The sequence below is a fragment of the Chlorocebus sabaeus genome, chromosome 9 (genome assembly GCF_047675955.1).
Source record: "Chlorocebus sabaeus isolate Y175 chromosome 9, mChlSab1.0.hap1, whole genome shotgun sequence".
Lineage (NCBI taxonomy): Eukaryota > Metazoa > Chordata > Mammalia > Primates > Cercopithecidae > Chlorocebus > Chlorocebus sabaeus.
The window spans coordinates 13,224,014-13,234,100 of NC_132912.1; the positions used below are offsets into that span (position 1 = coordinate 13,224,014).

Sequence of the window (10,087 nt, forward strand, 5' to 3'; positions counted from 1 at the left end):
GGCACGTACCTGTAATCCCAGCTACTCAGGAGGCTGAGGCAGGAGGATTGCTTGAGCCCAGGAGTTGAGGTTGCCATGAGCTATGGTGGTGCCACTGTATTCCAGCTTGGGTAACAGAGAGAGACCTTGTCTTAAAAATAATAATAAAATTTTAAAAATAATGAGGGGACAGGACTTTTCATGATTCCTTCCAGCTGGGAGCTCCAATCCAGTTCCATAGCCATATGTGACCATTTTCAAGATGGCAATTGAAGCCATATAAACACATCGGATCCCTCAAGGAGTGTTTCTTGTTTTGTTTTCTTAAAAAAAAAAAATCTAAATCCATGTAAGTTCCACATCAGAAATATCTATTACTCGCTTTTTTTTTTTTTTCTGTCAATAAGTTTATTGTCTGTATCTGAAAAATCCTCATAGAAAATTGTTTGGTTTGACCGAGCGTGGTGGCTCACGTCTGTAATTCCAGAACTTTGGAAGGTCGAGGCAGGCAGATCACAGGGTCAGGATTTTGAGACCAGCCTGGCCAATACAGGGAAACCCCTTCTCTACTAAAAATACAAAAAATTAGCTGGGCGTGGTAACGGGCGCCTGTAAATCCCAGCTACTCAGGAGGCTGAGGTAGGAAAATCACTTGAACACAGGGAGGCGGAGGTTGCAGTGAGCCGAGATCGCGCCATTGCACTCCAGCCTGGGTGACAGTGCGAAACTCCGTCTCAAAAAAAATTTAAACACCTTCTTTTTGGGGCTTCTTTTCATAGACTGGATTCTCTCATACAGCGGCATAAGCTTTCGTGTATGTCTCCTCCATCATGTCTGGAGTTACATTGTTCTTTATGTATTGAAAGAACTGTTTCTTATAAGTATCTTCATCCTTCTCCATTAAGTAGCACATGTAATCTGCGACATTCTAGCCCCTGATGTACTTCTGGTGTACTTCAGCATTAACTTCCTTGTTTTCAGAATCATAACCAGGGAATCGTTTGGTATTGTGAGGGACAGACAAGCCTCCATCCACAGCTCCCTTCAGGGCGCCAAAAGCTTTATTGCCAGTGGTAGTTCTGCCAAGGCCTGCATCCAAATAGCAGGTAAAGGCACCTGGCCGACCATCAATGCTTTCCACATTGTATCCATCGCCAGTCACCTCCACTTGGCCTTCATAGATCTTGTCCATGAGAAGCCGGCGGGCCAGCAGCAGGCCAGGACAAGACGCTGCAGTGTCATTTGTCAGGCCAACCTTCACACTGCAGTTTGGCAGTTCGTGTGCATATGCTGTGCAGACTATCATATCCCCCTCGATACAGGCAAAAGCGATCTGACAAATGATATCTCTGTTTGTTACACGAACTATCATCCTGTATTTGGGTGTGCTGTATTTATTTTTATCCTGTATCACCAAGCGTTTCCAGGCGTAGTAATCCGTTTTACCCTCCGTCGTCTTCTAAATTTCACTTGGTATCTCTTAAAGTCGGCCTTGTTCTTCACAACTTGAGCACACCCCCTCCTGTGGATCAGAGACCTGTGTCTGTGGCTCGACAGAGACCTGCAGGCCTATGACTTGCACTTAAAGAAAAGTAAAGATGTAGGCATTTTTAAATGAACAAGCAGGACTTGTTGATTGGAGGTGGATGATGAGAGAAGAGCGTTTCTAGCTTGGCACAGCTGGGTGGCTGAGGAAGTCCCACAGCTAATGAATAACCGTTAGCATTCATACACTCTGGTGCATTCATATGACTCAGGTGTATTCTAACTGCTTCACATAGCCTGTCTCAATTTTCATCACAACTCCTGTGGAGAGTACTACTATTGGCCCATTTTACAGAAAAAAACACACACACAGGAAATACTGATGGAAGAACAGATGAGAAACAGGGAGGAAGGCAGTGTGGCAGACAAACTGTCCACCAAAGTTTGGTGTTATGCTCCCTCCCATACTGTAGACTTATTGCTGGCATATGTACATTTCATAAGGGTGATGCTAAAATTTAGATATGCCCTTCTGCACCCTCTTTTCTGTTCCCTTCTCCTGTCTGGATGATGCCAAGGCAATCCTGGAAGCCGCCTATTGAAGACAGCAGTCCTCAGTCTGGACCTTTGAACGACTTTGCAGAGCAGACCTCTCATGCCCCAATTTCACCCCCTACCTTCTGCCCTAGAACACCTACTTTGGATATGAGATGAGAAATAAGTTTTTATTGGTTAAGCCATTAAAATGTGGGAGTATCTTTGTTACAGCAACAATACTGAGTGAACATCTTGCTACATCTAATTAAAACTGGGATGGGAGGTAAAGACAATAAATTAAATACTAGACATGTTGAATTTGAAATCTTGCAGGACAACCAAACGGGAAAGGCCTAGTAGGTAGACAGTGAGAGATGGGGTGGAGATGAAGAGAGTCATCGTTAACACACAAATTCACTGTGTGGGCTTGCTCCTAAATAAATCATAGAGAGAAAGGAAAAATTACTGAATTTTTTTTTTTTCTGCCATTTCACTTCATGGCTATGTGGTCTAAACTGACCACGAAATGGGAGGTGTGAATCTGCTGTTCCTCCAATGGCCTCATTTCTCTTGTACATTCTTGCATTGTGAACTCTCTGAGTAAAATTCCAACCTTTAAAACAAACATTGTTTTGGCTGGGCACGGTGGCTCATGCTTGTAATGCCAGCACTTTGGGAGGCCGAGGCAGGCAGATCATGAGGTCAGGAGATTGACACCATCCTGGCCAACATGGTGAAACCCCATCTCTACTAAAAATACAAAAATTAGCCAGACATGGTGGTGCATGCCTGTAATCCCAGCTACTCGGGAGGCTGAGGAAGGAGAATCACTTGAACCAGGGAGTCAGGCTGCAGTGAGCCGAGACTGTGCCACTGCACTCCAGCCTGGCAACAGAGTGAGACTCCGTCTCAAAAACAAAAACAAAAAACATTGTTTTTCTACATAATGGCTCCAAATCTGAGGCAGCTGTTGCATCAGCTGAAACAAAACAAAAAACAGTGAACAAATCTCAGAGTGAGAAAATGCTATTTTTACCTCGGCCTCAGACCTTGGAACTCAACCTCATGGAAGATGTGACCTTGCTGTGCGTGTCTGGGAATTTGTGCTGTCAAGATGGCGTCTGAATTCATGAAAGGGGATTGGCTGTCTTGGGAAAAATGCATAGAGTAAGAAGACGAGAGGACCAAAGATGGACCCTCAGGGAGCGCCAGCATTTGGGATGTGGGCTGGAGAGGAGTTGCTCATAAAGGCCGAGGAGCAGAAGTCATCAGAAAGGTGGGAGGGATATCAGGAGTAACAAGAGTCCCCAAGGCCAAAGGAAAACAGAATGCCAAAGAGTGTCTTTGTAAATAACAGACAGGGTCTCACTCTGTTGCCCAAGCTGGAGTGCACTGATGCAATTATGCTTCACTGCAGCCCTGAACTCCTGGGCTCAAGCAATCCTCCTGCCTCAGCCTCCCAAGTAGCTGGGTCTACAGGTGCACATCACCAAACCTGGCTAATTTTTAAATTTTTTGTAGAGACAGGGGTCTTGCTATGTGCCCAGGCTGGTTCTAAATCTTGGTCTCAAGCAGTCCACCCTCCTCGGCCTCCCAAAGTGCTGGGATTACAGGTGTGAGCCAACACACCTAGCATTCAAATTTTGTTTTCAAAGGCTGAAAAAAGGGGTTACTGGGTTTGACAATAAAAATATCATTTGTGAGTTTTAGGATAGCAATCTCAACAGAGGTGTAGATATAAAAATCAGATTTTAATGGAGTGAAAAAATTCAAGGAAGAGAGGGCTGTAAGAGGTTTGGTAATAAAGGCATGGCCCAAGATTAGATTGGGAATTAGCAGGTTCAAATCCTTGTTCCATAATTTTCCAGCTGTCGAACCATGCTTGGATTCAGTTTATAAATCTATAAAACAGTTTTAATAATCCCTGTCTCAGAGAGGTTTTTGAGGATGAAAAGAGAGGACAGTTGTGATTGTGTTGTAAAACCCAAACAACTAGGAATGAGTATAAACTATGGATTTTCCAGCCATTCTAAAATCTTCCTGAGGATACAAAGCAGAATCGCAGAGAGCTGGAACACATAATTCCACCTCCTCACAGAACTGCTGTTACTGGAATGGGCTTCGGTGATGATCCCCCTAATGGTATGGGAAGCGGTTCTGTAAAACACTGGTTCATCTGCTGGAAAGATATCAGAGATGTTGTTTATGACATGACTCAGCCTCATCTCAAAGACAATGGCTGGGAGCATCCCCTCTGGTCTTGTGGACGAAAACAGTCCAACTCTGTAGAATATTTGAAGATGTTTATTCTGAGCCAAATATGAATGACCATGGCCCATGACACAGCCCTCAGGAGGTCCTGGGAATATGTGCCCAAGGTGGTCAGCGCACAGCTTGGTTTTGTACATTCTAGGGAGGCATGAGACATCAATTAAATACATTTGAGAAATACATCAGTTTGGTGGAAAAAGGCGGGACAATTCGAAAGGAATGGGGATGAGGGCTTCCAGGCTATAGATAAATGTAAATATTTTCTGGCTGCCGATTGGTTGAGTTTGTCTAAAGACCTAGGATCAATAGAAAGGAAATATTCAGGTTCAGATAAAAGACTGTGGAGACTGAGGTTCTTTCGAAGTCTCATAGTGGCTGCCTGCCCTTAGAGACAATAGATGACACCTGTTTCCTATTCAGACCTTTAGAAGGTACTAGACTCTCAGTTGATCTCAGGATTGGGAGGGCCTGGAAGAAAAAGATATAGCTATGTTAATAGAGATTCTTTAGAGATGTAAATTTTCCCCCCCAGAAAGGACAGCTTTGCAGGGCCATTTCAAAATATGGCAAAGAAACATGTTTTGGGGTAAACTATTTTGATTTTCTTCTTTGCCACGTAATGTTATGCCAGATTCAGAAAGTAAGTTGCAATATGTAGGGTTAAATAAAAACCCATCTGATGAGAATTTATGGCTTGTAAGGCATGACTCCCCAGACCCCTTAGATAAGAACTGGGACAAGATAAGAAAAAATCAGAGCTTAGTCCTCAGTCTTAATACAAGGAATAATTGTGCTTCTCCTGAACAATTGGCCTGCTTTTATCTTGTGACTGACTGACCAAGTTTCCCTTTTGCAATGGTTGCTAGAAAATTGACAGTCAACCATGTGGCCCGCCCATTGTATGTACAAAAGACGCCATGGGGTGCTTTTTTTGTACTGGATTCTTCTCCAGTCCTCCTTAATGTTCCTACTTCTACTATTCTCATATATTAAATCTGTACCACACTATTTTATATATGCATTCTTACAAACAGTCTTAAATGTTTTCTGTTACAAGGGATGATATTGAAACCGCCTTTGGAAAATTATGACTGAGACAGTGAAAGAGATCTAACTTAACTGACTCCATCCTGCTTCTAACCTCCCAGCTGTCCTTATTCATTCCTGGGGGTAGGCTGAACTAACTTTGGGAGAAACTTAGTTTATAGTTTAAGTAAAGAGGGTAACAGCCCTTTCCCAAGCCCTTTCCTTCTTGCGTGGGGACTAGATTGCCTTTGTAGGACCAACATTAGCCACAAGATTAGAAATGACGGTTTAGGAGTCATGCAGCTGGAGGCTACAAGATTCTGACCCTCCCTCAACTGCTCCTAAGATCAGTGCTTGAGACATTTTGCAGACCCTGCACTTGATGGATCAGCTGGCACCACCCAGATCAATAAACTGGCTCATCTGCTCTTATGGCCCCCACCCAGGAACTGACTCAATGCAAGAAGACAGCTGACTCACCGCGATTTCATCTCTGACCAGTCTGCACTCCTGGCTCACTGGCTTACCCCCCTACCCACCAAGTTATCTTTCAAAACTCTGCTCCCCGAATGCTCGGGGAGATTGATTTGAGTAATAACAAAACTCTGGTCTCCCACACAGCTGGCTCTGTTTGAATTACTCTTTCTCTATTGCAATTCCCCTGTCTTGATGAATCAGCTCTGTCTAGGCAGCGGGCAAGGTGAACCCCTTGGGTGGTTACTATATAAATAATTGTTCTAGGCACAGTGTCTTGTTAACTTTTCATCCTCTATTTGATTTTTATGTGTGTATCAATACATCTCCAGTCTTTCTAGACACTCCGTGAAACTGAAACTGTCATGCCCTTGTGTACCTTCCTAAACATGAGAGCTCATGACAACAGCTAACACAACCTTCTCTAGGGACAGATAGAAATGCTTTATGTGTGGAGATGTTTATGGATTCATTGAGTCACAACCATCTTTTTGTATTTACTTCACAGATAAGAAAACTGAGGCACATCGAGGTTCAGTACCTTCAAAGCCACGTAAATAGTAAGGAATGGATCTAAGATTAAAAACCCAATCGCCCAGCACCAGAGTCTGTGCCACCAGATGTACCACCTCTCTACAAACTCATGAAAACTCTGGGATACAACTGCTTCAGTATTTTGGCTTGCTTGCTTTGTAAGACATTAGCAAGGAGGGCTGGGAAGGCTTCCTTGTTAATATAATATCTTACAAGTTCTGTGAGGAGGTAGAATTATTTGTTCTAGCTCTCTGTGATCCTGCTTTTTATCCTGAGGAAGACTTTAGAATGGCTGGAAAACTCATAACTTACACTCATTCTTAGTGTGGGTTTTGGTTTTGGGGTTGTTTGTTTTCTTAAGACGTTGTCTCGCTCTGTCACCAGGCTGGAGTGCAGTGGTGCTATCTCGGCTCACCGCAACCTCTGCCTCCCTGATTCAAGCAATCCTCCTGCCTCAGCCTCCCAAGTAGCTGGGACTACAGGTGTGCACCACCACACCCAGATAATTTTTGTATTTTTAGTAGAGGCCGGGTTTTACCATGTTGGTCAGGTTGGTCTCGATCTCCTGACCTCATAATCCACCTGCCTCAGCCTCCCAAACTGCTGGGATTACAGGCGTGAGTCACCGCACCTGGCCAGCATGGGTTTTAAAACTCAATCACAACTGTCCTCTCATTTCATCCTCAAACGCCTCTCTGAGGCAGGGGTTATTACACCTGTTTGACAGATTAACACATGAAATGTAACAGTGGCTGGGCAGCTAGAAATTGGTCTTCATGAAATAAATTACATAAAATTTCTTTCATGTGTGAACCCTGAAAATATGAGCCAGGTTTCAGTTAATTTAGAAAGTTTGTTTGGCCAGGCTTGAGGACATGCGTCTGTGACACAGCCTCCAGAGGTCCTGACGACATGTACCCAAGGTGGTTGGGGCACAACTTGGTTTTATACATTTTAGGGAGCCATGAGATAGCAATCAATATATGTAAGATGTACACTGGTTCTGTCCTGAAAGGTGGACAACTCAAGCAGGGAGGGGGCTTCTAGGCCACAGGTAGATGAGAGACAAATGGTTACATCCTTTTGAATTTCTGATCAGCTCTTCCAAGGGAGGCAATCACACATGCATTTATCTCAGTGAGCAGAGGGATGACTTTGAATAGAGTGGGAAGCCGGTTTTCCCTAAGCAGTTCCCAGTTTGACTTTACCCTTTAGCTTAGTGATTTTGGAGCCCCAAGATTTCCCAGATTTATTTTTCACACATGTAATATGATTGGTAAAATATAGCTAAAAATAGTATGTCTAAGGAGAAGTCTTAATGAATACAGATCTCTTTCTTAAATAAGAAGTAATTTTTAATTAGATTAATCTGCCTCTCTTGGTTTCAAACAGTCTGAATCTTGCTAGAGTGCTAATTGTTTATACCCTACATGGATCTTATGGTCAGCGTTTTAACTTTTTGGAAGTAGCTGGATGAAATACATATGGACCTAGGAGAAAAACAGAATACTATATAAACATGTCACGTCAAAACATCCTACTATTTATCAACTTATTAGCATAAAAATGGTCCAATTGGCATCAGAATATTGAAAAAACAAGGAGATGATGTTGCTGATTCAGGAACGTCTCACTGCTTTATTTCTCCTCTGAAGGTAGTTAATGAGATTATAGTTTTAATCCTGGGCATGCTTGGCCACTCTGCTATCTTTAGTATAGGCTTACGGATATTAAAAACATTCTTGCTTAATAATTATGATATGAAGCTAATGCTGTTTCCGTCTCTTCGATATCCTGCTCGTTCCTCATCAGTCAGGGCCCAGGCAATGTCCCACCCCCTCCACAGAATAGCTCCTCCATTCCTGTCCACTTGAACCCACGTTGACACAACTTCCTTCTAAATCCCTGCAACATTCTCTTTGGCATGTATGGACATATTCAATACTTACCACTTGGTGCTGTCAATCATACATCAATGGCATATATATATGTGTGTGTGTGTGTGTGTGTGTGTGTGTGTATATCAGCCATTAGATATAAGTTCCCTCCAGGCAGGAACCAAGTCTCTTTACATTACCGAGTCCACATCACTGTGTACAATGATAGGGCACTATAAATGCTTGTTGAATTAATAAGTTCAGGAAAGAATGAATGAATGAATGGGAAGTGAGTTGGAAGACCTCTGCGATTGACCATCTCTGCTCTTGCTTAGGGTAATGTTTCTTTAAAAGAGGTCTTTGAATCTTCTGCATCTGAATCTTCTGAAATGATTAAGATGCAAAATCCCGGGCTCCATCCCCAGTTCCTTTCATTAGAATGTCTGGAGTTGAGCCTAGGAATTTGCAGCTTAACAAGCACCCTACGTGATTTTTGTTTGTTTGTTTTTGAGAAAGAGTCTCATTCCTGTCGCCCAGACTGGAGTGCAATGGTACGATCTTGGCCCACTGCAGCCTCGCCCTTCCAGGCTCAGGTGATTTTCCTACCTCAGGCTCTGAGTAGCTGGGACCACAGGTGTGTACCACCACACTCAGCTAATTAGGTGATTATTTATAGCCCACGAACGTGAGAGCCACTAGTTTACCAGGGTATGTTTTAGTAGATATTTTTTGACTGATTCATTGGAATAATCTGAATTACACACCACACCTCTCCACAGATTTTATAATTAAGCTCAAACTTGTAACAGTTTGTAATATTCTTTTGTGTTTAGTTTTTGGGCACCAGTGTTGTGAGATCACTGGAATTAAGGTAAATCGCAAAGTCCATAGTATTTGTATACCTAGCCAAATGCCTAGGCAGATAAAAAAAGTGTCCTCAGAGAACCTCTGACCCACCCCACAAGTGTTTACATCAGACGCTTTTGTGCAGAAGAGGGAACCTGCCCAGGGCCTTGTCTGAGTCTGCCCACATGTGCAATGGGGGAACGGGGTGGAGCCACAGGCAGGGGGAGGAACCTGGCTCTTCAGTTCCCGTGTGGTGGCCTGGGATTCAATCTGTGAGATGAGGGGCTTGTTAGCAGGATGCCATCTCACTTTGCTGAGTATTTTTTTCCCCCCTTTTCGCCCAATAAAACCCTGCTCAGCCCACCCTTCAATGTGTTTGCATATAATTCTCCTGGTCTTCTCACAAGCTAGAGCCCAGTTTTAGCTGAACTAAGGAGCAAAATTCTGCAACATTTTGGCTCCTAGACGAGCTTGAGGAAGGGTGGGTAAGATGTGAACCAAAAAATCTTTTTTCCCTTTCGCTTCTAAGCCTTTTTGTCCTTGAACTTCTTCTGAGGATAGAGAAAACTGCGCACCACCTCACCTCAATGGCTTTAGGCACCTGCGAGATAGACTGGCGAATGGTGGGTTCCCACTTCCCTCCCAGCCAGAGCTGGGGCGCATGGCCCATGGCCCATGGCCCAAGGGTGCCCAATGGCGGACAGCAATTAAGCTTCTCTCCCTGTTGGAGGAACCCATTTGTATAAGAATAAGAGGTACTTTCCCCAGGCATCTTTCCAACCCTGCATTTTAAACATTTTTTTCCTTTCTCTATCTAGCCTGTCAGCATTTAACTTTTAAGCAAGAGGGGTTTTTCTTTTCTTTTTGAAGACATTTTACTAGTCCAGGAATAAGGATCACTGTGTATATTCACTGTAAAGTTTTAATTATGAAAAAGGATTTGTGAGGTTGGTCTTTAGCTGTAGCCAGTCTGGTGGGCTTTGCATGACTTTCTGTATGGTGAGTAGCAAACCTTGCTGCAGGCCTCCATCTTGTTTTGGGGGACATGACCTGTAACC

The 10,087-nt window shown here is 43.5% G+C and overlaps 1 pseudogene; it reads right to left on the reverse strand.

Moving 5' to 3' along the window:
* Positions 1 to 367: 367 nt before the first annotated feature.
* On the reverse strand, positions 368 to 9,699 carry LOC103238142 (large ribosomal subunit protein uL18-like; annotated as a pseudogene).
* Positions 9,700 to 10,087: the final 388 nt, after the last annotated feature.